Raw genomic sequence first — 27,246 nt, 5'->3', positions numbered from 1 at the left:
CCGCTTAGTCCAGCATCCACCGGTGTTGCCGACTTTCTCCTCCGCCCGGTTCCCAGTCCTCAGGGGGAGAGCGGGAGACAAGGCTCAGACCCACTCCAGACGCGCTCCCCCGGATCAGAGACCAGCTAGCTGCCTGTCGGGGTTTGGCAACCGCCCTCAAGGCTCTCCGAGACCTCCCCCCTCCCCCCCCCCCGGCCCTGTGTCCATCGTTGCTGGTGGCTCCTCGGGTCTTCGGGGGGTTGTTGTACTTCGTGGTCCGGTATCTGTTGGACCTTTGTTATGACCCTGGACGGACCACAAGTACACGTGTTTAAAAGGTTATAATGCTGGAGCTTAAATCCAGGCTGTTTGTTCTGTGGCCACCTGGAACCAGTGGCCACCTAATCACCTCATTCTCTTATATAGACATTACTACACAGGCAAACAAAGTAGTCCTTGTGATACAACAAAGTAGTCCCTGCAATATCACAACAGGGGTGAGCAGGGTCAAGTTCAGCAGCGGCTTCCATCAACAGCCCACGACCCGCCAGTCTTGTAATGAGTCTTCAGTTCAGTTTCGTTTATTGTCACATGTACCGAGGTACAGTGAAAAGCTTTTTGTTGCGTGCTAACCAGCCAGCGGAAAGACGATGTGTGATTACAATCGAGCCATTTACAGTGCATCGATCGATGCATGATAAGGGAATAAGGTTTAGTGCAAGGTAAAGATAGCAAAGCCTGATGGGAGAGCGGAGGAGGGGGAGTGGCCGGGGTGAGACTGCACCTTGATGATGCTGCTGGCCTTGCCGAGGCAGCGTGAGGTATAGATGGCGCCAATGGAAGGGAGGGCGGTTTGCGTGACGGTCTGGGCTGCGTCCACAACCGCTGCGATTTCATGCGAGTAAATTAATAAGAAGTTTCGGGCGGAACTGATGGGGAGAGAATCTGCAATGGGGAATTAAAGTGGCAGTGGATGTGATCGATGGGATTCTCCTGTATCCTAGCATGGGCTTGATGGCCGGTATAGCCTCCATCCAAGTTGTAAGAGAACACCAGTGTATAATTAGGAATTTACCAGCCAAGTTAAAACACATTAGAACCAACAACTTTTCTGGGTCACTTTTTATACTTCTGAGAAGCCCGACCTACAGTGCACTCCAAACAGCTTTATGGGAGCACTTGGGATTGTCTTTGGCTGGTCTATTTATTACCTGCAAGGAAAAATGGAGACACAAGGATTGTAATCCCAGCAGGAAACACGTAGATACTCTACTTCAGACTTTAGAGACACAGCAGGGAAACAGGCCCGATCAGACCAGTGACCAACCCCGTACACCAGCACCACCCAACACCCACGAGACAATTTACTGAGGCTACAAACCTGTACGTCTTTGGAATGTAAGAGGAAACCGGAGCACCCAGAGAAAACCCCTTGCAGTCACAGGGAGAACGTACAAACTCCGTACAGGCAGCACCCATAGTCGGGATCAAACCCGTGTCTCTGGCGCTATGAGGCAGCAACTCTACCGCTGCCACTGTACATGCTATCTGGCACTTCACCTTCTCTCCCTATAACTAGTCCCCTGCTCAACGTTCTTCCATTGCCAGCCTCATAGCGGCCTCTTCGTGTCAACCAACACCACCGCCCGCATCCAGAACCATAAATAAGGAACTGCAGATGCCAACTAATGCACAAAAAGGAGACAATGTGCTGGAGTAACTCAGCAGATCAGGCAGCATCTCTGTAGAACATGGATAGGTGATGTTTCGGATCGGGACCCTTCTTTAGAGTCCAACCCGAAGCGTCAACTATCCATGTTCTCCAAAGATGCCCTTTGACCCACTGAGTTACTCCAGCACTTTGTCACCAGCCTTATCTGCAATTCTTTGTTTCTGCAAAATGGCCAACATACAACGAGACCCTTTCTCAGTCCAAAATTAAGTATGGTAACAAAAGTAAAAATTCCCCAAGGTAGCTGTGAACTTGTGTACTGGTTTAAAAAAGAGCAGAATGCTGGAAATACTCAGCAGGCCAGGGAGCCTGGTCTGTAGAGAGAGAGAGATGCAGAGTTATTGTTCAAGGTTAACGGCATTTCATCGGCGCAGATAATCAACCTGTGCTTAATAACTGGCCGCTGCAGAAGACGCAGGAAATAACTCAGTCATTGACTGCATAACAGCTGTGCAGAACGCGGAAAGTCTCCAGAATTTCAATGGCAGACACGTGCACACGATGGCAAACTTTTAAATGTGCCGTTTATCAATAACAGCTTCCCAGCATCAAAGACCAAAGCATTCAACTGATTGGAAACATTGAGAAGATACACTCGGAAGTAGAGGTATTCACTGCTTGGACTAACTAACACACTCCAATCTGAAATGCGGGCCAGATTTTCAATCTCCGGGCAACTGGAAATATCTAGCAACTGGAAATGTCTGCTTCAAGAAGTTTCAAAGTTTGGACGCAGGGAGAATGAGAATTTAAGTGACACATTACTTCCAGTCCCTACATTGTGCCATTGAAAACGTTTGAGATAAATATTTCAAAATCACTCCACTGTTGCTATGTGCAGCAGCTTTTTAAGCTTAGGTTTAGGTCTATTGTTGTCCCATGTACCGAGGTACTGTGAAAACCTTTGCATGCTATCTAATCAGATCAGATAATGCCCTACATAAATACAATCAAGCCAAACTCGTGCAAGAGGTAGAGCAAAGGAGAAGATACAGAGAGCTCGATATCGTTCTCAGCATTGTAGTGCATTAGTTCCAGAGATAAAGTCTAATGCCCGCAATGGGGTAGAGGTGAATCGGACAGTACCCTAGGTTATGGAAGGACCGTTTAGAAGCCTGATAACAGAGGGGAAGAAGCTGTTCCTGAGTCTGGCGGTGCGTGCGATCAAGCATCTGTACCTTCTGCCGAAGGGTTTAGATTTTAGATTTAGAGATACAGCGCAGAAACAGGCCCTTCGGCCCACCGGGTCCGCGCCGCCCAGCGATCGCCGCACACTAACACTATCCTACACCCTCTAGGGACAATTTTTACATTTGCCCAGCCAATTAACCTACATACCTGTACGTCTTTGGAGTGTGGGAGGAAACCGAAGATCTCGGAGAAAACCCACGCAGGTCACGGGGAGAACGTACAAGCTCCGTACAGACGGCGCCCGTAGACAGGATCGAACCCGAGGCTCCGGCGCTGCATTCGCTGTAAGGCAGCAACTCTACCGCTGCGCCACCGTGCAGGGCAGCAGAGAGAATAGACAATAGACAATAGACAATAGGTGCAGGAGGAGGCCATTCAGCCCTTCGAGCCAGCACCGCCATTCAATGCGATCATGGCTGATCACTCTCAATCAGTACCCCGTTCCTGCCTTCTCCCCATACCCCCTCACTCCACTATCCTTAAGAGCTCTATCCAGCTCTCTCTTGAAAGCATCCAACGAACTGGCCTCCACTGCCTTCTGAGGCAAAGAATTCCACACCTTCACCACTCTCTGACTGAAAAAGTTCTTCCTCATCTCCGTTCTAAATGGCCTACCCCTTATTCTTAAACTGTGGCCCCTTGTTCTGGACTCCCCCAACATTGGGAACATGTTTCCTGCCTCTAATGTGTCCAATCCCCTAATTATCTTATATGTTTCAATAAGATCCCCCCTCATCCTTCTAAATTCCAGTGTATACAAGCCCAATCGCTCCAGCCTTTCAACATACGACAGTCCCGCCATTCCGGGAATTAACCTAGTGAACCTACACTGCACGCCCTCCATAGCAAGAATATCCTTCCTCAAATTTGGAGACCAAAACTGCACACAGTACTCCAGGTGCGGTCTCACCAGGGCCCGGTACAACTGTAGAAGGACCTCTTTGCTCCTATACTCAACTCCTCTTGTTACGAAGGCCAACATTCCATTGGCTTTCTTCACTGCCTGCTGTACCTGCATGCTTCCTTTCAGTGACTGATGCACTAGGACACCCAGATCTCGTTGAACATCCCCTCTTCCTAACTTGACACCATTCAGATAATAATCTGCCTTTCTATTCTTACTTCCAAAGTGAATAACCTCACACTTATCTACATTAAACTGCATCTGCCATGTACCCGCCCACTCACACAACCTGTCCAAGTCACCCTGCAGCCTTATTGCATCTTCCCCACAATTCACACTACCCCCCAGCTACCCTCCTCTTGACCGGGGTCGGCAAGACTTTGATTAAGTTGGCTGCTTTTCAGGGAGAATGTGAGGTGTAGATGGAGTCAGTTCTGAGCAGGTCAAATTAAATATGTCGATAAATATCAGGCGGTTAAAAAAATGTTCTGGAATGCAAAACAATCTTGCACCAATAAGTTCACATTTATTGATGACCAGTGTTAACTAAAATACACAAAATCAGTTAATGTGCAGGTTTGAGTGTGGTGCACTGGCTTATATAGTGTTGTACAGATGGACCTCTAACCCATTGCAACTGTCCCACTCACCACAACATCTGTGACATCCAGCTGAGAATAAACGTCATTCTCCACTTTAAGCACCAGCTACTGGCAACACGTCTCCAAAATACTGGTACTCGATTCTAAGCTGTACTTTCTTTGTGATGGTACACAGCACTATAACGTACCGGCATCTTTAACATGTCTGAAGAAGGGTCTCGACCCGAAAGATCACCCATTCCTTCTCTCCAGAGATGCTGCCTGTCCCGCTGAGTTACTCCAGCAGTTCTAACATGTCACATTTGGCTGGAGAAGAGTCCCGACCCGAAACGTCACCTATCCACGTTCTCCAGAGATTCTACCTGACCTGCTACGTTACTCCAGTGCTTTGTATCTGTTTAATAACCGTGCTTATCCAATGCATAACGTAATTTTAATGAATTAGAGCATTTATTTATTTAGACTTGGAGTTCTGTAATTATATTACACAAGTTAAACTGTCCCTAACACTGAGCGTATTGATGGGAGAAAAATTGATAAATGAGGCTTAATTTTAAATTGATCTGTGTGCCAGCACCTTTTTAGCTGCAAAAATAGTCCTGCTTCTCAGTTAAAATCAAACATTGAGAGAACAGTGAAGGCAATGAATGAGAGAGATCTATTCTGTGTCTGAAGAAGGGTCTCAACCCGAAACATCACCCATTCCTTCTCTCCAGAGATGCTGCCTGTCTCACTGAGTTACTCCAGCATTTTGTGTCTAACTTCGGTTTAAACCAGCATCTTCTGTTCCTTCCTACACAGAGATCTTTTCCATAATCTGAATCTGAGATACATAATCATAATCATAAACTGAATCCCACGTTCGCTATGGAGGCACAAACAGAAACCAGTCTGAAGAATCATACTGAGCTGAAACCTCATCTGTTCATTTCCTGCCTGACTCGCTGAGTTCCTCCAGCACTTTGTGCTTTACTGCACATTGGAAATGATTGATTATTAAACTTCTCTGAACAACATTCCTTTAGCATAACCCAAATAACATGTTGTTCTTAAACTCAGTTTTCCTCTTTTTTTTAAACCAAACATAATTTGAATCAACTTTTCAAGATACAATACCAAAACAATACCAACAAACCCACCACCTTAGTACAATTCTTAAATATCAAATATACTGAGTATTAATCAACGATGTTACAATCCTTGTCAAGGATGCATTCCACCCCACGTGGTGCCCAGCGGTCCCGGAAATCCCCCAGGGTGCACATGGGCAGCGCCAAGTCCCTATCCAACACCACCCGGGCACGGACGTAACCCCGGAAAAGGGGCAGGCAGCCGGCTCGGGCAGAGCCCTCTTCCGCCTGGCGCCGTGACTCGCGGATGGCCAGCTTGGCCTGAGGCTTGGCCTCAGTTTTCCTCCTGTTGGTGTTCTGGTGGAAATGGAGAAGACTTTTCCTTGTTTGGCCCAGCAGCACATGAAATAGTATTTATGATCGCCGTAATCAGCGTTAATACCCTCGCTGATGTTTTGTGGGAGAAACCTATGACAGCACATTCTTTGTTGACCGCAAATCAATCCCAGGACGATAATAATTCCCTCCCCATTTCACAAAGAGGCCACGTTAAAAATCTACATCCCTGCACATGGATGGTGTGTTGTTTAGATTTAGATTTAGATTTAGAGATACAGCGCGGAAACAGGCCCTTCGGCCCACCGAGTCCGCGCCGCCCAGCGATCCCCGCACATTAACACTATCCTACACACACTAGGGACAATTTTTTTACATTTACCCAGTCAATTAACCTACATACCTGCACGTCTTTGGAGTGTGGGAGGAAACCGAAGATCTCGAAGGAAACCCACGCAGGTCAAGGGGAGAACGTACAAACTCCGTACAGACAGCGCCCGTAGTCAGGATCGAACCTGAGTCTCTGACGGCGCTGCATTCACTGTAAGACAGCAACTCTACCGCTGCGCCACCGTGCCGCATATGGAATACTGAACACTCAAGGACTGCTAACCGCAGTGCTCTCTGCAAAATCAAGTACCTGCATTCAGGTAGTTTACCTGCAATATTGCCAATTTTAAATTTGTTTAAAATGATACTCCATTTCTCAAAAGGAGCACATTTTTACTACCTGCAAACAAGACTGTTCCAATGATGACTTGATTAGAACAAAGAGTATATTATATACAACATAAAACATAGCACAAAAAGTAAGGAAATTTGTGTTTGGTAGATTATTTCTTTGTTGTTACAATGCTTCTTGGCAATAAATCTTATACCGTTGGAAAGCCTGTTTATTTCCATTTTAAATGGTGCCACATTTGTAAGGAACATGCATTTGTGGGATGAGCAGCAGAGCTGAGTATATGGGTTGCGCCCATGAAAAATTTGCCAAATCTTCTCTGCCAATGCCAAACAGCTTATTCTGCTGTTGCTATTGACTTGTTTTGAGCTTCTGGTACCCCCAGGTGCTGACAAGAATGGGATGCCATCCCACAAATGTGTGACCAGGCTGGTGACCAGCATGAGGAGGAGGTGCCAGGCTGTTGTGGCTGTGTATGGTTCTTCCACACGCTACTGTGGCTCCTGTTTATTAAATGAATAAATTGTTAAATTGCCAATATGTCTTATTTCTTCAGACTTCAATCATCCAATCCACCAAACAACACCGAACAAGAGTCAATGGCAGAATAAGCTGTTTGGCATTGGCAGAGAAGATTTGGCAAATTTTTCATGGGCGCAACCCATATACTCAGCTCTGCTGCTCATCCCACAAATGCATGTTCCTTACAAATGTGGCACCATTTAAAAGGGAAATAAACAGGCTTTCCAACGGTATAAGATTTATTGCCTAGAAGCATTGTTACAACAAAGAAATAATCTACCAAACACAAATTTCCTTACTTTTTGTGCTATGTTTAGAACAGTACAACACAGGAATCCCAAATGTGTTCGTGCCGAACGAAATGCCAAGTTAAACTAATCTCATCCGCCAGCACATGATCCATACCCCTCCATTCCCCGCATATCCATGTGCCTGTCTAAACGCTTCTTAAAAAACACTATTTTGTGTCTATCTTCGGTGTAAACCAGCATCTGCAGTTTCTTCCTACACTCCTCTGCATGACTTTCTTTGGTTGTGCTGCCCCTTGGGATTTTGTTTACAATATAACATAAAGTTTGTGATCAAAATAAATTCTGCTCGGCATTGTGTTGAGAATTTAGCTCCTTGTTTCCCAAGTTTCCTCATGATAGAAGGATACTATTCAGACTATTGAGCCTATGTCAACTCTCAGAGCGATTCCAACAGCTTGTTGGTCACAGATTCATACAGCACGGAAACAGGGCATTCGACCAACCTTGCCCATGCTGACCAAGATGCCCCATCAGCCATGATCATATTGAATGGCGGTGCAGGCTCGAAGGGCCGAATGGCCTACTCCTGCACCTATTTTCTATGTTTCTATCTATGCTAGCCCCACCTGCCTGCATTTGTAAAAAACACCCTCGGTGTAAAAACATTGTCCCCCCCAGTTTCCTATTAAATCCTTCCCCTCTCACCTTAAACCTATGATCTCTGGTTCTTGATTCTTCTACTCTGGGTAAATGACTCTGTGCATCTACCTTATCTATTCCCCTCGTAATTTTATACACCAAGTTCAAGGAGTAGGTATGAGGTGTCTGTGAGCTGGCGCCCGATTGAGTGCAGTAGAGTTTAGCCCACCGGACTACAAATGCACCTCCCTTGTCGCCAATTTTGATGACAATGCTTGAATTGGCTGACAAAGTGTCCCAAACAGAAAAGTTATCTGTCCAGACAGCACGGTGGCGCAGCGGTCGACTTGCTGCCTCACAGCGCCAGAGACCCGGGTTCAATCCTGACTACTGCTGCTCTCTGTACGGAGTTTGTACGTTTGCCCCGTGACCCTGTGGGTTTTCTCTGGGTGCTCCGGTTTCCTCCCACACGCTAAAGACGTGCAGGTTTGTAGGTTGATTGGCTTCTGCAAATTGTCCTAGTGTGTAGGATGGAACTAGTGTACGGGTGATCGGCGGTTGGCATGGACTCGGTGGGCTGAAGGGCCTGTTTCCACACTGTATCTCAAAACTACACCAAACTAAGCTAAATTAACTAAGATGCTGCCTGGCCCATTGAAGTCCTCCAGCACTGTGTTATAGACAATAGACAATAGACAATAGGTGCAAGAGTAGGCCATTCAGCCCTTTGAGCCAGCACCGCCATTCAATGTGATCATGGCTGATCATTCTCAATCAGTACCCCGTTCCTGCCTTCTCCCCATACCCCCTGACTTCGCTATCCTTAAGAGCTCTATCTAGCTCTCTCTTGAATGCATTCAGAGAATTGGCCTCCACTGCCGTCCGAGGCAGAGAATTCCACAAATTCACAACTCTCTGACTGAGAAAGTTTTTCCTCATCTCCGTTCTAAATGGCCTACCCCTTATTCTTAAACTGTGGCCCCTGGTTCTGGACTCCCCCAACATTGGGAACACGTTTCCTGCCTCTGACGTGTCCAACCCCTTAATAATCTTATACGTTTCGATAAGATCCCCTCTCATCCTTCTAAACTCCAGTGTATTGCTCAAGATTCCAGCATCTGCAGTGTCTCTTTTTGTAGAAATGCTACCTCACAGCTCTAGTGACCTGGGTCCAATCCTGACCCCTCTCACTGTCTGTGTGGAGTTTGCACGTTCTCCCAGTGGCCGCATGGACTTCATCCGGGTGTTCCGGTTTCCTCCCACATCCCAAAGGCTCTCATATCCCAAAGGTGTACTGGTTAGTAGGCTGATTGTCCTCAGCAACTTACCTCTGTTGTGAGTGCGTGGCAGGAAAATGAGAAATAGAAGCATTACTAATCAGACGAGAGAGAACATGTTATAGGGTAATGTCGTTAAGCTGGAAAGAGTGCAGATAAGATTTTTAGATTTAGATTTAGATTTAGAGATACAGCGCAAAAACAGGCCCTTCGGCCCACCGAGTCCGCGCCGCCCAGCGATCCCCGCACATTAACACTATCCTACACACACTAGGGACAATTTTGATATTTGCCCAGCCAATTAACCTACATACCTGTACGTCTTTGGAGTGTGGGAGGAAACCGAAGATCTCGGAGAAAACCCACGCAGGTCACGGGGAGAACGTACAAACTCCGTACAGACGGCGCCCGTAGTCAGGATCGAACCTGAGTCTCCGGCGCTGCATTCGCTGTAAGGCGGCAACTCTACCGCTGCGCCACCGTGCAGAAAAGATTTATAAAATTTATGTTGCCAGGACTTGATGGCCTGAGCTATAGGGAGAGGTTGGACAGGCAAGGACTTTATTCCTCATACCTACTCCTTGAACGTGCCCTCATGGACGATCTCTCAAACCATCATCGATCTCATCACCTCCAGACCAGCCTCCAGCCTCGTAGATCCCAACCCAGCCATGCCTGGTTCTATCTCAAAAAATAGGCTGAAGGTGGGTCCCGACCTAAAACGTCTCCTCTCCATTCCCACCACAGATGCTGCCTGATCTGCTGAGTTCCTCCAGCACTTTTTGTGTATTGTTTCAGCAACTCTACAAGTTGTGACACCTGAAATTTGTAAAGAATTTAACATGCTGAAAAAAAATTGTAAAGAAAAATATTATTCATTTAAGATTAGATTTTTATATTTTAAATAATAATGAATTAGATTTTTTTTTAGAGATACAGCGCGGAAACAGGCCCTTCGGCCCACCGGGTCCGCGCCGCCCAGCGATCCCCACACATTAACACTATCCTACACACACTAGGGATCATTTTTACATTTACCCAGTCAATTAACCTACAAACCTGTACGTCTTTGGAGTGTGGGAGGAAACCGAAGATCTCGGAGAAAACCCACGCAGGTCACGGGGAGAACGTACAACCTCCTTACAGACGGCGCCCGTAGTCAGGATCGAACCTGAGTCTCCGGCGCTGCATTCGCTGTAAGGCAGCAACTCTACCGCTGCGCCACCGTGCCGCCCTTGATACATAGTCTTTGATACATAGTTTTAGGTACAATTATTTTGATACATAGTCTTTTTTGAGTTTAATTTCATTTATAATAATGTCCATAATGTAATTTTTAGAGTCAGTCAAATGACACGGAAATAGGCCCTTTGGCTCAACTTGCCTATGCCGACCAAGATGTCCAATCTACACTAGTTCCACCTGCCTGTGTTTAGCCAATATCCCTCTCAATCTTTCCTGCCCATGTACCCGTCCAAATGTCTGGTAAATGCCTTTCATGAATAACAATATTATTTTCACAATGCGTGAACAGTATATCATCATATCCAACACCAGGATAAGAAAATAACACAACTTCTTGCTAATCTTTGCCCCATATGAGGAATGATTTCTGGAAGATCTCTCAACGACTTACAAAACGACTGGAACACAAAGTGCTGGTGTAGTTCAATGGGTCAGGCAGCATCTCTGGGCACCATAGATACGTGACGTTTCAGGTCGAGACACCTCTTCATAAATGGCATTCTGCTTGGCAACTTGGAGTCTATAGAAGGTTCTCGATCCAAACTTCACTCATTCGTGTCCTCCTCAGATACTGCCCGGCCTACTAAGTTATTCCGGCGCTTTGTGTCCCACGCAAGATTCCAGCATCTGCAGTTCCTTGTGACGTCACCGCAAATTGATTAATTGTCCTGAGTTTTTTAGTGTGTCCTCTGAAACCTGCTCCATATTTTTTGCAGCCCTGGTGAAGAATAAAGTTCACATTCATCTTTGCCAGGATTCATGGGCCTGAGCTGCAGAGAGAGGTGGGGCAGCTGGAAAGAGCACAGATAAGATTTATGAGGATGTTCCCAGGACTTGATGGCCTGAGCCTTCAGGAGAGGTTGGGAAGGCTAGGACTCATCACAGGAGGATGAGGGATGATCTTATAGAGGTGTATAAAATCATCAATAGACAATAAACAATAGACAATAGGTGCAGGAGGAGGCCATTCAGCCCTTCGAGCCAGCACCGCCATTCAATGCGATCATGGCTGATCACTCTCAATCAGTACCCCGTTCCTGCCTTCTCCCCACACCCCCTCACTCCGCTATCCTTAAGAGCTCTATCCAGCTCTCTCTTGAAAGCATCCAACGAACTGGCCTCCACTGCCTTCTGAGGCAGAGAATTCCACATCTTCACCACTCTCTGACTGAAAAAGTTCTTCCTCATCTCCGTTCTAAATGGCCTACCCCTTATTCTTAAACTGTGGCCCCTTGTTCTGGACTCCCCCAACATTGGGAACATGTTTCCTGCCTCTAATGTGTCCAATCCCCTAATTATCTTATATGTTTCTATAAGATCCCCCCTCATCCTTCTAAATTCCAGTGTATACAAGCCCAATCGCTCCAGCCTTTCAACATACGACAGTCCCGCCATTCCGGGAATTAACCTAGTGAACCTACGCTGCACGCCCTCCATAGCAAGAATATCCTTCCTCAAATTTGGAAACCAAAACTGCACACAGTACTCCAGGTGCGGTCTCACCAGGGCCCGGTACAACTGTAGAAGGACCTCTTTGCTCCTATACTCAACTCCTCTTGTTACGAAGGCCAACATTCCATTGGCTTTCTTCACTGCCTGCTGTACCTGCATGCTTCCTTTCATTAACTGATGCACTAGGACACCCAGATCTCGTTGAACTCCCCCTCCTCCTAACTTGACACCATTCAGATAATAATCTGCCTTTCTATTCTTACTTCCAAAGTGAATAACCTCACACTTATCTACATTAAACTGCATCTGCCATGTATCCGCCCACTCACACAACCTGTCCAAGTCACCCTGCAGCCTTATTGCATCTTCCTCACAATTCACACAACCCCCCAGCTTAGTATCATCTGCAAATTTGCTAATGGTACTTTTAATCCCTTCGTCTAAGTCATTAATGTATATCGTAAATAACTGGGGTCCCAGCACCGAACCTTGCGGTACCCCACAGAGATGTAGATTTGGTAGACGCACGGAGTCTTCTGCCCCAGGGTAGGGGAATCTAGAACCAAAGGACATTGGTTTAAGGTGAGAGGGGTTGAAGATTTAATAGGAATCTGAGGGGTAACGTTTTCACACAAAGGGTGGTGCGTGTATCATATCATATATATACAGCCAGAAACAGGCCTTTTCGGCCCACCAAGTCCGTGCCGCCCAGCGATCCCCGTACATTAACACTATCCTACACCCACTAGGGACAATTTTTACATTTACCCAGCCAATTAACCTACATACCTGTTAGACAGGTACATGGATAGGACAGGTACATGGATAGGACAGGTTTGGAGGGATATGGGCCAAATGTGGGCAGGTGGGACTAGTGTAGATTGGACTTATTGGCCAATGTGGGCAAGTTGGGCTGAAGGGCATGTTTCTGCGCTGAACCACTCTATCCTAGTGTAAAAACATGGCTGAATCTTCAATATTCAATCTTCAGAATTTATGAAAACCTTTAGATGAAAAATGCCCCTTTTAAGAAATCATTTTGCTGCTGTTTTTGGCAGTTTAGAAAATGGCATTTTACTTTTGGCAAATCCCTATATGTTGCATAAACAACAGCTTCCTTTATAAGCAGAGCACCACATGAAGTTTAAAAAAAGACCGTCGTACCAAGAACTTTGCTAAGAACAATGTGTATTAATCTGTGGTGGAAGATTTAGGATATAAAATTTAACTTTACTCCCCTTCTCCCTCCCACCACCATTCCAGCAATGTTAGCAGACTGAACATACTCGTTTTCTGTTTGGAAGTTCATCTGAACCACCCATGTCTCCAGAAGCCAAGCTAGAATAACATCTCCCAGGGCTTAATCAGCAATGATCTTAGACATCATTGGGTTTGTGGGTAGCTCTGAGGATAAGTGACGCCACATTTTCTCTGCTTTTTCTCAAATGAAAATGTCAAGGATTTTTTCTACAACTTGTCCCAACTCCATGGTTTAAATCACTACCTCATTGATTGAAAGGCACAGCATGGAAACAGGCCATTCGGCCCACCGAGTCCACGCCAACCATCGATTGCCTGTTCACACTAGTTCTATGTTATCCTACTCCCTACACAACGGGGGCAATTTAGACAAGGAAACTTAACCTACCAACCCGCACGTCTTTGGAATGTGGGAGGAAACCGGAGCACCCGGAGAAAGCCCACGTGGTCACAGGGAGAACGTGCAAACTCCATACGCAGAGAGCACCCGAGGTCAGGATCGAACTGGGGTCTCTGGCGCTGTGAGGCAGGGGCTCTACCACTATGCCGCCCCATTGATGATACCAACGATTTGTGTACAGTAACACCCACAAACTGGGATCCAAAGAGGATATTCTCAGTCTGAAGATGGGTCCCGACCCGAAACGACAGCCATCCTTTTTCTCCAATGATGCTGCCTGATCCGCTGAGTTACTCCAGCACTTTGTGTCTATCTTCGGTATAAACCAGCATCTGCAGTTCCTGTCTACAAACTAAGATTCCCATCTCTACACTGTGGTCTCTAACCACCTAGGTACAATCTCCTCATCCAAGTTGGTTATTCAAGAGCCAAACATACTGAATCAGACTAGGCTGCAGCTCTTGAGGCCATTGAGTGATGTGAGGCAGCCAACACCTTTTGGTCTGTTCACTGTCAATGCCAAGGTATAATTGCAGTGGTGTCACTGGTGGAACTCCTGCCCCAGTGACTCAGGTTCGATCCCGTTCACCGTTCACTTTTGTGAAGTTTGCTCGCTTCCTCCTGTGACCGCACGTTCCCGCCTCCATGCTCCAGTTTCCTGCCACTTCCCAAACACACGCCAGCCGGTAAGTTAACTGGCCACTGTAAATTGGCCCTCGTGTGTGGGTGATGTGGTTAAGGGAACCGGGGAGAGGTGATGAGAATGTGCCGAGGGTAAAATGGATCCAATGTAACGGAGACACAAGGAACTGCACACGTGCAAAACACAAAGTGCTGGAGGGATTCACTGGGTCAGGCAGCATCTGTGGAGGGAATGGATGAAGGACATTTCGGGTTGGGACCCTTCTTCAGGCCGAGTAGTGTAAATTGGTGATCGATGGACACACGGATTTGGTGGGCTGAAGGGCCTTTTTACATGCTGTACGGCTCTGTGTTGGTCTGAAGTCTTGCCAAGGCCAAACTTGGCATGGTGCCAGTCAGTGCAAGGATCTATGATTATGGTGGAAGGTCTGGAGAAGATGCCAACTTTCACAACAAGGACTTGACGGTTGGCTGTGCAATATTGAAACGATGCAATCCCAGTGCTCTGTGCAAATTCATTTTCAGGCACCACTTTAGGATGATCTGCAAGTTGAAGTTGAAAACTTCAAGTTGAAATAAAATGTGCAAATGAGGAGCAGACTTTGAAAATAATTCTCCAGGGCTCAGATTTCAGTTCGGCCAAATTAAATTTGTTTAAGTTGTGGGGCTAAAATTGGACACGTTATGCCCATTTTTGAGAGGCGTCAAGATTTCGATTTATCACGGGTACTGACCTCCCCACCACTGAAGGGATCTACAGGGGTCACTGCCTCAAAAAGACAGCCAACATCATCAGAGACCCACAACACCTGCCCACGCTCTCATTTCACTCCTGCCATCGGGAAGAAGGTACAGGAGTCTGAAAACCATGACCTCCAGGTTCAAGAACAGCCTCTTCCCAGTAAAATATCAGGCTCTTGAACATTGCACAACACTAACCTCAACCATGAACTTCTATCAACTGTATTTGAACTTCTATCAACTGTATTCTGTCAACAGAGCTTCATGGTTGCTGGGAACAAGCAGTTCATGAACCTGGAGGTCATGGTTTTCAGACTCCTGTACCTTCTTCCCAATGGTAGGAATGAAATGCACCTGGTTTCAGTCTTTTTTGCACTAGTATTGGGGTTATTAATATATTGGGTTTTTAAAAAATTAATAATAATAATAATATATTCCTTTATTCGTCCCACACCGAGGAAATTTACAGTGTTACAGCAGCAAAGTGGATAGCAAGAGATCATTCATTATAAATAAAAGATACATAAATTGTAATCAGTTTTCTGTGTGTTCTTAGCTGTTATTGTTGACTCATCTGCTGGGAGCAGTGCTGGTTGTGCAGTCTCACAGCAGCGGGAAGGAAGGACCTCCTATATCTCTCCTTCACGCACTTGGGGTGAAGGAGTCTGTCACTGAAGGAGCTACTCAGTGCAGTGACAGTGTCCTGCATGGGGTGGGAGTCGTTGTCCAGCAGCGATGTTAGCTTTGCCATCATCCTCCTCTCTCCCACCACCTGCACTGAGTCGAGGGGGCAACCCAGGACAGAGCTGGCCTTCCTGACCAGCTTGTCGAGTCTCTTCCCTTCCGCCGCTGAGATGCTGCTGCTCCAGCAGACCACTCCATAGAAGATGGCCGATGCCACACCGTGTTGTAGAAGGTCCTTAGGAGTGCCCCCTGCACTCCAAAGGACCAGAGTCTCCTATACGTTATCTATGAGCTTTGTGTTTACCAATCAGTATGTTGCTGCAAGTAAGCATTTCATTGTTCCTTTGCTGGCACGTTTGACAATTTAACATTCTCCACTCTTGTCTCGTGCAGTGCCAGTACAGACACTACCCGCCCTTCTCCAAGCTTTGACTCTAGACCATAAGGCATTGGAGCAGAATTGGGCCATTCAGCCTGTCGAGTCTGCTTCACCATTCAATTATGGCCGATGTATCTTTCCCTCTCAACCCCATTCTCCTGCCTTCTGCCTGAAAGCTTTGACACCCATATCAATCAAGAACCTATCAATCTCTGCTTTAAAACTACCCAATGACTTGGCCTCCACTGCCGTTTGTGGCAATGAGTTCCACACAGTGGGCTAAAGGGCATGGCTCCACACTGTATCTCTAAAGTCGAAAGTCGAAAGTCGATTAGCTGCATTCTAATGAATTTTGCATTGGTCACAACTCCTGTTCATAGTATTGGGGCTCACCAATTTAATGGTTGCTGCCTTAGTTTGAATTTTTATTAATTGTCTTCCCCCAGAGAGAAAGTCTGAAGAATCATTTAAATATATAAAAATATGAATGACACAGACAGGGCAGAAATGAGAACGTTGGTCACAGGATGAAAATGTCAGAGGGCCTGGCATTCAGGTGAGAAGGGGGGGAAAGTTTAAAGGAGATGTACGGGGCAAGTTTTTTTTTTTACACAGAAGGTGTGCCTGGAACACGCTGCTGGGAGATGTGGTGGTGGAGGAGAGAGATATGATAGTGGCTTTTAAGAGGCTTTTCGATAGGCACATGGATATGTAGGGAATGGAGGCATATGGAGCAGAGGAGATTAGTTTAACAGCATCAAGTTTGGCCAAAGGGTCTGTTTCGTTGCTGTCCTGTTCTGTATTCTATTTTCTGATTTTCTCTTTTTGTCCATTTCGGAATTCAATGAAACTACTGTAGTCATTCGTGAATTATTTTCCTTGATTAAACATGGGATGCAGATTTTAAATTGGAAGTGGCTGTCATTTTTGGGTTCAGTGTGGATTAAAAGATTGGATAAACCCATTAAACCTGCAGCGATTCTGGGTTGGGTTTACTTGAGGCTGCAACATCATTGCAAACCGATGTACAGCAGAGCGGTCAACCAAACGCTTGACATGAAGTCAGGATGCACCAAGAGAGGTGGTCAAACAAGAGAGATGGCCGATGGTGGCACTTAAGAGGCTTTTATCCATGTATGTCCTTTTATTTTAGGGAAAGTGGTGGCACGGTGGCGCAGCGGTAGAGTTGCTGCCTTGCAGTGCAAGAGTCCCAGGTTCGATCCTGACTGTGGGTGCTGTCTGAACGGAGTTTATACATTCTCCCCGTGACCTGCATGGGTTTTATCCAGTTGCTCCGTTTTCCTCCAACTCTCCAAAGGCGTATAGGTTTGTAGGTTAACTGGCTTCGGTAAAGATTGTAAATTGTCTATTGTATTGTGTAGGATAGTGCTAGTGTACCGGGATCGCTGGTCGGCATGGACTCAGTGAGCTGAAGGGCTTGTTGTCGCGCTGAATCTCTAATCTAAACTAAATTATCAGTGAATGGAAATATGGATCATATGCAGGCAGAGGAGATTAGTTTATCTTGGCATCACGTTTAGCACCGACATTGTGGCTGAACGGCCTGTTCCTGTGCTGTACTGTTCAATATTCCAATTATAAAGATTACTGTGCCATAAATTTACAGATCCAGAGAGATAACTTGAAGAGCACTTTCGTGTTCTTGTTCCATGCCGGTATGAAACTTTGCGAGTCTTCAAGTTACAACAGAAGTCTTTATTACAGTAACTCAATGCTGGCAGCAAGACAACTAAAATGGCTGCAACCCCACGATCTGACTGCACACTCACACACTGTGTACAGCCCAGATAACTATGTACAAAACATCTCCCTTTCTCCTGTGCAGCGCCATCTGCTGCACGGGAGGAGCAACGGGTCCTCTCACCCCACACAGTCCATCAAACATCACACTCCCCCTTTTCAGTTTGAACGTCTCTATTCCTGAATGAGTCGCCTTGGGGGAGTACCACAATTGCAACGTGTCGATCGACGATGGAACACAGGCAGATCGGCGGGGAAGAACCAATCGCGTTCGCATCCAAAACGCTGACGACCGCCAAGAAAAACTACAGCCAAGTGGAGAAAGTCGTGTTCTTGTTCTACGCCGGTATGAAACTTTGCGAGTCTTCAAGTTACAACAGAAGTCTTTATTACAGTAACTCAATGCTGGCAGCAAGACAACTAAAATGGCTGCAACCCCACGATCTGACTGCACACTCCACACTGTGTGCAGCCAAGATAACTATGTACAAAACATCTCCCTTTGTCCTGTGCAGTGCCACCTGCTGCACGGGAAGAGCAACGGGTCCTCCCACCCCACACAGTCCATCAAACATCACAAGCACATTTTGCCAGCTAGCGGTACAATCGACTGAATAAAGTCAGCTTTGGAAGTTTTGAATAAATGTTCAAGACGGGCACAAAATACTGGCGGAGCTCAGCGGGTCAGGCACCATCTCTGGAGAAAAGGAATAGGTGATGTTTCGTGTCGAGACCCTTTTTTAGACTGAGAGTCAGGGAACATGGATCACGTGCAGGCAGAGGAGATTAGTTTATCCTGGCATCACGTTTAGCATGGACATTGTGGGCCGAAGGGCCACGATGACTCTCAGTCTGAAGAAGGGTCTCGACCCAAAACGTCACAATAGACAATAGACAATAGATAATAGGTGCAGGAGTAGGCCATTCAGCCCTTCGAGCCAGCACCGCCATTCAATGCGATCATGGCTGATCACTCTCAATCAGTACCCCGTTCCTGCCTTCTCCCCATACCCCCTCACTCCGCTATCCTTAAGAGCTCTATCCAGCTCTCTCTTGAAAGCATCCAACGAACTGGCCTCCACTGCCTTCTGAGGCAGAGAATTCCACACCTTCACCACTCTCTGACTGAAAAAGTTCTTCCTCATCTCCGTTCTAAATGGCCTACCCCTTATTCTTAAACTGTGGCCCCTTGTTCTGGACTCCCCCAACATTGGGAACATGTTTCCTGCCTCTAATGTGTCCAATCCCCTAATTATCTTATATGTTTCAATAAGATTAAGATAATGTTTCACCTATTCCTTTTCTACCAGAGATGCTGCCTGACCCGCTGTGTTACTCCAGTACTTTGTGTCTTTCTTCGGTGTGAACCAGCATCCTACACATTGAACAAACTGTTCCACTGGGTCATGACGACCAATATAAGGCAGGAGAACGGTAATTGTGTCGGATGTGGACGCACAAAACAAGCACAAACTCATGGAGCCAACCCTCCCCTTTGTCCCACATACCTGAACAAAGTGACTGAGGAATATCTTGGCGATCCTAACTTTCCTCCAGAAAGGTTTCAATCACTTCCGAATCAAATGAGCACCATGTTCCTTGTACTCGAGACGGCGCATTAAACAGTCCGTGGCCTGCTCTTAAATGGCAGAGACCAGCTCCTGAGAAAAAGCAGGCAAGGTCTTGGTGTTATTTTTCAACGGTTCATTAACATGATTCATGTGTCATTCTCGCACTGCGCTCCAATGAAATCAGGTACAGACAATCATGCAATCAGATATACCGCCCCTGGCTTGAACGGGTGAAGTATTTACTTGGCAAAGATGAAACGTGGTCTGCACTCCAGCATTGAATGGAGTACTCACCAGCAAAGACGACAGGAAGGTTTCCACAGAGCGAGATGCAGGTTGAGAAGCTTCTAGGGGTCGTACCGTGGAAAGTAGCCAGAAAATCAAGTACAAGACAGCGGCTGACAGCGGCTGGTCCAATGCAGAGATGTTGCAACTTCGGACCCCCCACTTGTCTTCACCGAACCGGGGCAGCTGGCCCGCAGATTCTCTCCCGAACGCTAACCCCCTCCCCGAGAGACTGAACTGAACCACCGAGCTCCTCCTTTCTGCGATTCAGTACTTGCCACTGAATGATCATCCACCGAGAATATAATCTGGAAACCGCAGCTTTCTGCGCTGTGTGCAACAGCTGCCAGGGAATCCAGATGTTCTTCATTACGCGCAGAGTTATCCAAGCACGATACAGCCCATGCTGCTCTGAGTAGCTGTTATTTATAAGAACAGCGAGTCTCATGACAGGGAGACATTAAGCTGGGACGAGTGGAGAGAAGATTTACAAGCATGTTGCCCGGACAGGAGGAGAGGATGGGCAGGTTAGAGCTTTATTCCTTGGAGCGCAGGAGGCTGAGGGGTGATCTTACAGAGGGGTATAAGATCAAGAGGGGAATAGATAGGATGGATGCCCAGTCTTTTACCCAGAATAGGGGAATCAAGAACCAGAGGACATAGGTTTAAGGTGAGAGGGGAAAGATTTATTAGGAACATGAGGGGTACCTATTTCACACAGTGGGTGCATAGAGCTGCCAGAGGAGGTAGTTAAGGCAGGTACTATAATATGTGCAGGAAGGAACTGCAGATGCTGGTTTACACCAAAGATACACACAAAATGCTGGAGTAACTCAGCGGGACAGGCAGCATCTCTGCGTAGAAGGAATGGGTGATGTTTCGGGTCGAGTCCCTTCTTCAGACTGGTACTATGATAACTAGTTTGATATTGGTTAGTTTGAAACCAGTCTGAAGAAGGGTCCCGACCCGAAACATCACCCATCCTTTTTCTCCAGAGATGCTGCCCGACCCACTGAGTTACTCCAGCACTTTGTATCTATGTTCAGTATAAACCAACATCTGCATTTTCCTTTCTACACAAACAATTAGGTTAGGTGAGAGATAGAGTGTGGAAACAGGCCCTTTGGCCCACTGAGTCCATTCGACCCATACACTAGTTCTATCCGACACACTGGGAACAATTTACAGAAGCCAATTAACCTACAGACATGCACATCTTTGGAATGTGGGAGGAAATCGGAGAAAACTCACGCGGTCACAGGGAGAACATACAAACTCCGTACAGACAGCACCCGGAGTCAGGATCAAACTGGGGTCTCTGCCGATGTGAGGCAGCAACTCTGCCGCTGTGCTACTGTGCTGCCCCGACAATGTTTAAAAGACATGGATAGGAAAGGTTTTGAGGGGTATGGGCTGAACATGGGTAGGTGGGACCAGTGTAGATAGGGCATCTTGGTTGGCATGGGCAAGGTGGGCCAAAGTGCCTGGTTCCATGTTGTTCGACTCTACGACGCTATGATTCCCAGTTAAATTGTGACATAATAGAGGAAGAATTCACACAATCCACATCCCTCCATTCCCGGCACATCCACACACCTATCCAAAAGTCTCTTAGATGGCGTCTTCTTGAAAGTGGATACCAGCTCGTAACATGTGAGCTGAAACTCTCTCTTGTCCACTTGTCTCGTTACCAGTTGGATTATATCTGAGACCATTGATTACCATCCCTACTGCCGGTTTAACTTGTGCAGCACTTACAAGAAAAACAAGATTGGAATGTGGTTATTGTTTTTCTTGTAAGAACAGATCAAAAGTCCCTTCAGAGACATGTGTTGGAAAGCGAGCTGGGTGTTCATGATTCACCCTCACCACCGGCCAGACCTTCCAATAACGTTACATTTTTGAGATACAGCGTGGAAACGGGCCCTTCGGCCAACCGAGTCTGACCAGTGATCACCCCGTACACTAGCACTACCCTACCTGCTGGGAACAGTTTACAACTTATAGAAGCCAATTATCCTACAAACATGTGCGTCCTTGGAGTGTGGGAGGAAACCGGAGCACCCAGAGAAAACTCACGCAGGTCTCAGAGAATGTTCAAACTCCGTTACAGACAGCACCCATAGTCAGGATCGAACCCGGGTCTTTGACACTGTAAGGCAGCAACTCTACCGCTGTGCCACTGTGCTGCCCAAACTATTATTGTGAAATAGAGAAAATTATTGTCATGCTTGAAGATGCTTGAACTATTATTGTCATGCTTGAAGATTGATGGTGATCCCAAGTGGAGTCCAAATGTAAACCTCACTCCACTTTAAGAGAACTTTACGAATTAATTTGCTTGTTAGTTTGCTGGGACATTGTGCTTAAGGGTGGGGGCCAGGAGATAGGGATGTGAAAAAAAGGAGAGAAAAACCATTTTATTTATCATCTGCATCCTTGATGCAATCCTCAAATGGTCTCATGCAGTCATAGCTTCATATCGCATGGAAACAGGCCCTTTGGACCAACTTGCCCATGCTGACCAAAATGCCCCATCCACACGAGTCCCACTTGCCCACTTTTAGCCCGTATCCCTCTAAATGTTTCCAAACCACAAATGTCTTTATAGTTATAGTACCTGCCACAACTACCTCCTCTGGCAACTCATTCCATATATCTTTCCCCTCTCACCTTGAACCTATATTCTTTGGTTCTTCATTCCCATACTCTCGGTGAAAGACTCTGTGCATCCACCCTATCTATTTCCCTCATGATGTTATTCACCTCTAGAAGATCACCCCTCATCCTCCTGCGCAATAAAGTCCTAACCTGTGGAATTGTAGTATCTTACAGCATAAAATGGGTACATTGTGCCTGCACTAACTCTCTTAAAGAGCTATCAATAGTCAATAGTCAATTTATTTGTCACATACACATAAATGTGCAGTGAAATGAAAGACTACCCACAGTCCAACAATAAGACCATAAGCAATAAAAATAAGCAATAACACACACAATCATAAACCAACACCAAACAAAAAGAAACATCCATCACAGTGAGTCTCCTCCAGTCCCTCCTCACTGTGATGGAAGGCCAGAATATCTTTTCTCTTCCCCTGCCGTCTTCTCCCGCGGTCAGGCTGTTGGAGTTGCCACGCCAGGGCGGTCGTGGCTCCCGACATTGAAGCCCCCGCCGGGCGGAGAAAATCCCGCGGCCTATTCCAGGCCACGCCGGACGGTGAAAGGTCCGCAGCGGGCCGACCCAAGCCCCGCGATTCTGGGCGGGCGAAGATGCTGCCGCTGCCAGAGCTCCCGATGTCGGCCCCCACCCAGGGGCCTGCGAGCTTCCGACGTCCACGCGGCCCGCGGCCGAAGCCTCCGGAGCCGCCGGAGCCTCCGAAGGCGTCATACAACATGGAACTCTGGAGCCATGTCATACAACATGGAAACAGGCCATTCGGCCCATCGTATGCATTCCCACTAGTTGCTATCCATCCATTTTAATCTCATCTTCCAGGCATGTCAGATGACAATCTTTACAAGCGGGAGAACCATGGAGCTACACGCCATGACATCTTTTTCCAACCTCCATCCCAGATTCTGATTTTATTTTCTTCCACGAGATCTTCCAGGATTTGAAAATTGGATCCAAACACAAATCAGATTGGGGAACGTGCTAAAATCTGCCTGGCACAAAAATCAGCCCAAAAATGTCCCTTGCGAAATGTGCTTTTAGCGAGAATTACCCAATGGACAATTATCTAGAATTTACAAGACAATTAAACTGAATTGCAATCCATATTATATTTGCTGCAGACACATGGAAAACATTCGCATACGCACAGCAAATAACCTTTCCCAAGACATTTCCCTGCTATGTGGAAAACGTTTGTCAATGACTTTTGGGCACTTTTGAAAATAATTTTGTTTGTAGAATCAGTACAACCTTCAAAAAGGAATCTTTGGCTAATTCCCTTTGACTGGGGCAGGAGAATGGTAGTGCAGAACCATCAACATTAATAATGCTATTGTACATCAAGACTTCAATAGATACTTCTCACAAGCTCAGGAAGGTCTAAAGTGATCCACAGTTCCATTTTTGCACATCTTTCATTCATTTGTTCTATATCTCTCTATATCACTGTCTATATCTCTTGATTCCCTTTCTCTCAGTCTGAAGAAGGATCTCGACCCAAAACATCACATATTCCTTTTCTCCAGAGATGCTGCCTATCTTTCGTATGAACCAATAGACAATAGGTGCAGGAGTAGGCCATTCGGCCCTTCGAGCCAGCACCACCAATCAATGTGATCATGGCTGATCATTCTCAATCAGTACCCCGTTCCTGCCTTCTCCCCATACCCCCTGACTCCGCTATCCTTAAGAGCTCTATCCAGCTCTCTCTTGAATGGCAGCACGGTAGCGCAGCGGTAGAGTTGCTGCTTTACAGCGAATGCAGCGCCGGAGACTCAGGTTCGATCCTGACTACGGGTGCTGCACTGTAAGGAGTTTGTACGTTCTCCCCGTGACCTGCGTGGGTTTTCTCCGAGATCTTCGGTTTCCTCCCACACTCCAGAGACGTACAGGTGTGTAGGTTAATTGGCTGGGTAAATGTAAAAATTGTCCCTAGTGGGTGTAGGATAGTGTTAATGTACGGGGATCGCTGGGCGGCACGGACTTGGAGGGCCGAAAAGGCCTGTTTCCGGCTGTATATATATGATATGATATGAATGCATTCAGAGAATTGGCCTCCACTGCCTTCTGAGGTAGAGAATTCCACAGATTTACAACTCTCTGACTGAAAAAGTTTTTCCTCATCTCCATTCTAAATGGCCTACCCCTTATTCTTAAACTGTGGCCCCTGGTTCTGGACCAGCATCTGCAGTTCCTTTTTATTACATTTTATCACAGTATGTTTCGTTTAGTTTAGTTTCGAGATACGGCGTGGAAATAGGTCCTCCAGCCAACCGAGTACACGCTGACCATTGATCACACGGTAACTCTAGTTTTATGTTATCCCACTTTCCCTACACATGAAGGGCAATTCAAGGAGGCTATTTAACTTACAGACCAGTATCTCTTTGGGATGTGGGTGGAAACCAGGGCACCTGAAGGAAACCAACACGGTCATAGGAAGAACGTGCAAACTCTACGTAGACAGCACATGAGGTCAGGATTGAACCTGCGCCTTTGGTGCTGTGGGGCAGTGACTCCACCAGCTGTGCCTTGTGTAAATCAATTATGCCTTGCGTACATCAATTGGCATAGGGCGGATTTAACATCACAGTTAAACACACAAAATGTCTTTGGATTGTTGCTAACATTTCTAGATAGGTAACTACTATAGGCAGCAGTGTATAAAGTACGGTCAAAGAGGAAATATAATTTCAATGAATTAACAGTCAAGAGTAAAAAACCTTCACCATTCTCAGGCATTAACTCAGCTCAATTGGTAACCAGCCCAATACTATGGTTCTACTACGTCAATGGACTACGTTTAATAGCTACAAAGCGAAGTCAGGTGAAGCAATAAGACTGCAATGGATGTGAAGGTAAAAAGGTCTCGGCCCATAACGTCAGCCATTCCTTCTCTCCAGAGATGCTGTCTATCCTGCTGAGTTACTCCAGCATTTTGTGTCTATTTAAAGTAAAACACCCTGGATGGGGGAGTGTTTCTAATCAGTTTCGGTTCAGTTGATTAATACAAGAAGGCAGGAGAAAGGGGAGAAGGCAGGAGAACGGGGTTGAAAGGGAAAGACAGATCAGCCATGATTGAATGGCGGAGGAGACACGATGGGCCGAATGGCCTAATTCTGCTCCTAGAACCTATGAACTTAAGAAGCTCTGGAAGGGCTCCTTTAGCAGGTTGAGCACTGGATTTCACGTTCAGTAAATCAGCTGATGTGATTATGGGGACTACACGCTGAACCTGCTGAACCTATGCAGCACGGAAACAGGCCCTTCGGCCCAACTTGCCCATGTGTGACCAAAATGCCCCGTCTAAGCTAATCCCATTTGCCCGCATTTAGCCCATATCCCTCTAAAACGTTCCAATCCAGGTATCTTCCAAGTGTCTTCTAAATACCTCAATTACTTCTTCTGGCAACTCGTTCCAAATATCCAGCACCATTTGTGTGAAAAGGTTGACCCTCAGGTTCCCATTAAATCTTTGCTCTCTCACCTTTTCTTATTCTCATTTTTTTTTATCAGCCCCACCCTCACAGCCCCATCCTCCACATTGGTTGAGACACCATTCCATTTCTAACCTTCTTGTACCCATATTTCAGCAATAACATAGATATCATCTTTCAACATCCCCCCTCCCCTCCCCCTCCCTCCTTCCTCCCTCCCTCCCCCCTTCTCCTCCCCCTCCCTCCTCCCTCCCCCTCCCCCCTTCCCCACTCTATCCCCCTTATCCTCCATCCTCCCCCCCCTTCCCCCCTCCCTAGGAGATAGATTTAAACTTTAAAATGTGAATAACTTAAAAAATATAACTCCGATTTCAATGAAACCTCTTCCATTAGCACCAAAGGGACGACGGTGAGTAAGGTGGGCCTAAAATTGACGTGCTATCGTGTCCCGTTTTGGTTGTAGTTCAGGAACAAACAAACAAACAAACAAACGAGAGTTTTAGTATATAGATGGGCCAAACACAGGCAGGTGGGACTAGTGTAGATGGGGCATCTTGGTCGACACAGGCATGTTGGGCTGAAGGGCCTGTTTCTATGCTATTCGACTGTCTCTGAGGAGCATTGAAAACCAGCAATCATTTCAGCGATATCGAACGCTTTGTGGTCTCTCTCTCTCCCAGATGAAACAAGTGTTACATTTTACAGAGAATATGGTGGGTAACATGTGCTACTTATTACATCCTCCAGTATAATATAAATAAGATGCAGATAAATCGCTTTCATGTAAAAAAATATTACGTGTTGCAATAGGTTCTTGTGTTAATTAAATCCAGATAGAGCTTGTCACGTAAGTGATCGAGAAAATAAACACTCTCCTTACCCCCAAGCAAGGGGGAATTCATTTGTGGATACAGGTGAAAGATGTCCTCCTCGCCTGTGCTAACCTTACATCTATCAGGCTCTTGAACACTACACAACACTAACCTCAGTGGTGCAGCGGTAGAGTTGCTGCCTTACAGCACCAGGGATCCGAGTTCAATAGAGATTTTCATCATTGAAGACTTTAATCGGACTTTACTGGGCTTCATCTTGCACTAAATGCCATTCCCTTTGCCCTGTATCTGTACACTGTGGACGGCTCGATTGTAATCATGCGTAGTTATTCTGCTGACTGGATAACCCGCAACAAACGTTTTTCACTGTACCTCGAAGGTATTCATTCACAAAATGCTGGAGTAACTCAGCGGGTCAGGCAGCATCTCAGGAGAGAAGGAATGGGCGACATTTCGGGTCGAGACCCTTCTTCAGACTGACCTGCTGAGTTACTCCAGCATTTTGTGAATAAATACCTTCGATTTGTACCAGCATCTGCAGTTATTTTCTTACACTTTCACTGTACCTATTGTCATGTGACAATAAACTAAACTAATCCTGACTACGGGTGCTGTCTGTACAGAGTTTGTATGTTCTCCCTGTGACCATGTGGGTTTTCTCTGGATGCTCCCACTTCCTAATGATGTGCAGGTT

General features: G+C 46.4%; 1 protein-coding gene across 3 annotated transcripts in view; it reads right to left on the bottom strand.

The window, feature by feature from the left end:
- The window catches only part of ddr2a (discoidin domain receptor tyrosine kinase 2a), a 140,305-nt gene that overhangs the window by 86,802 nt on the left and 26,257 nt on the right, over window positions 1-27,246 (bottom strand). For 2 of the 3 annotated variants that reach the window (XM_078407769.1, XM_078407772.1), the window contains exon 3: window positions 19,258-19,410. The exons of the other annotated variant lie outside the window; for it this stretch is intronic. The gene's annotated coding sequence lies outside the window, so the exon portion shown is untranslated. The remainder of the gene's footprint in view (window positions 1-19,257; window positions 19,411-27,246) is intronic. 3 annotated transcript variants of the gene reach the window in all.

Source organism: Rhinoraja longicauda, chromosome 11 (assembly GCF_053455715.1).
Source record: "Rhinoraja longicauda isolate Sanriku21f chromosome 11, sRhiLon1.1, whole genome shotgun sequence".
Lineage (NCBI taxonomy): Eukaryota > Metazoa > Chordata > Chondrichthyes > Rajiformes > Arhynchobatidae > Rhinoraja > Rhinoraja longicauda.
Note: the sequence above shows the minus strand (reverse complement) of the source record. Positions and strands in the feature narration are given on the sequence as shown.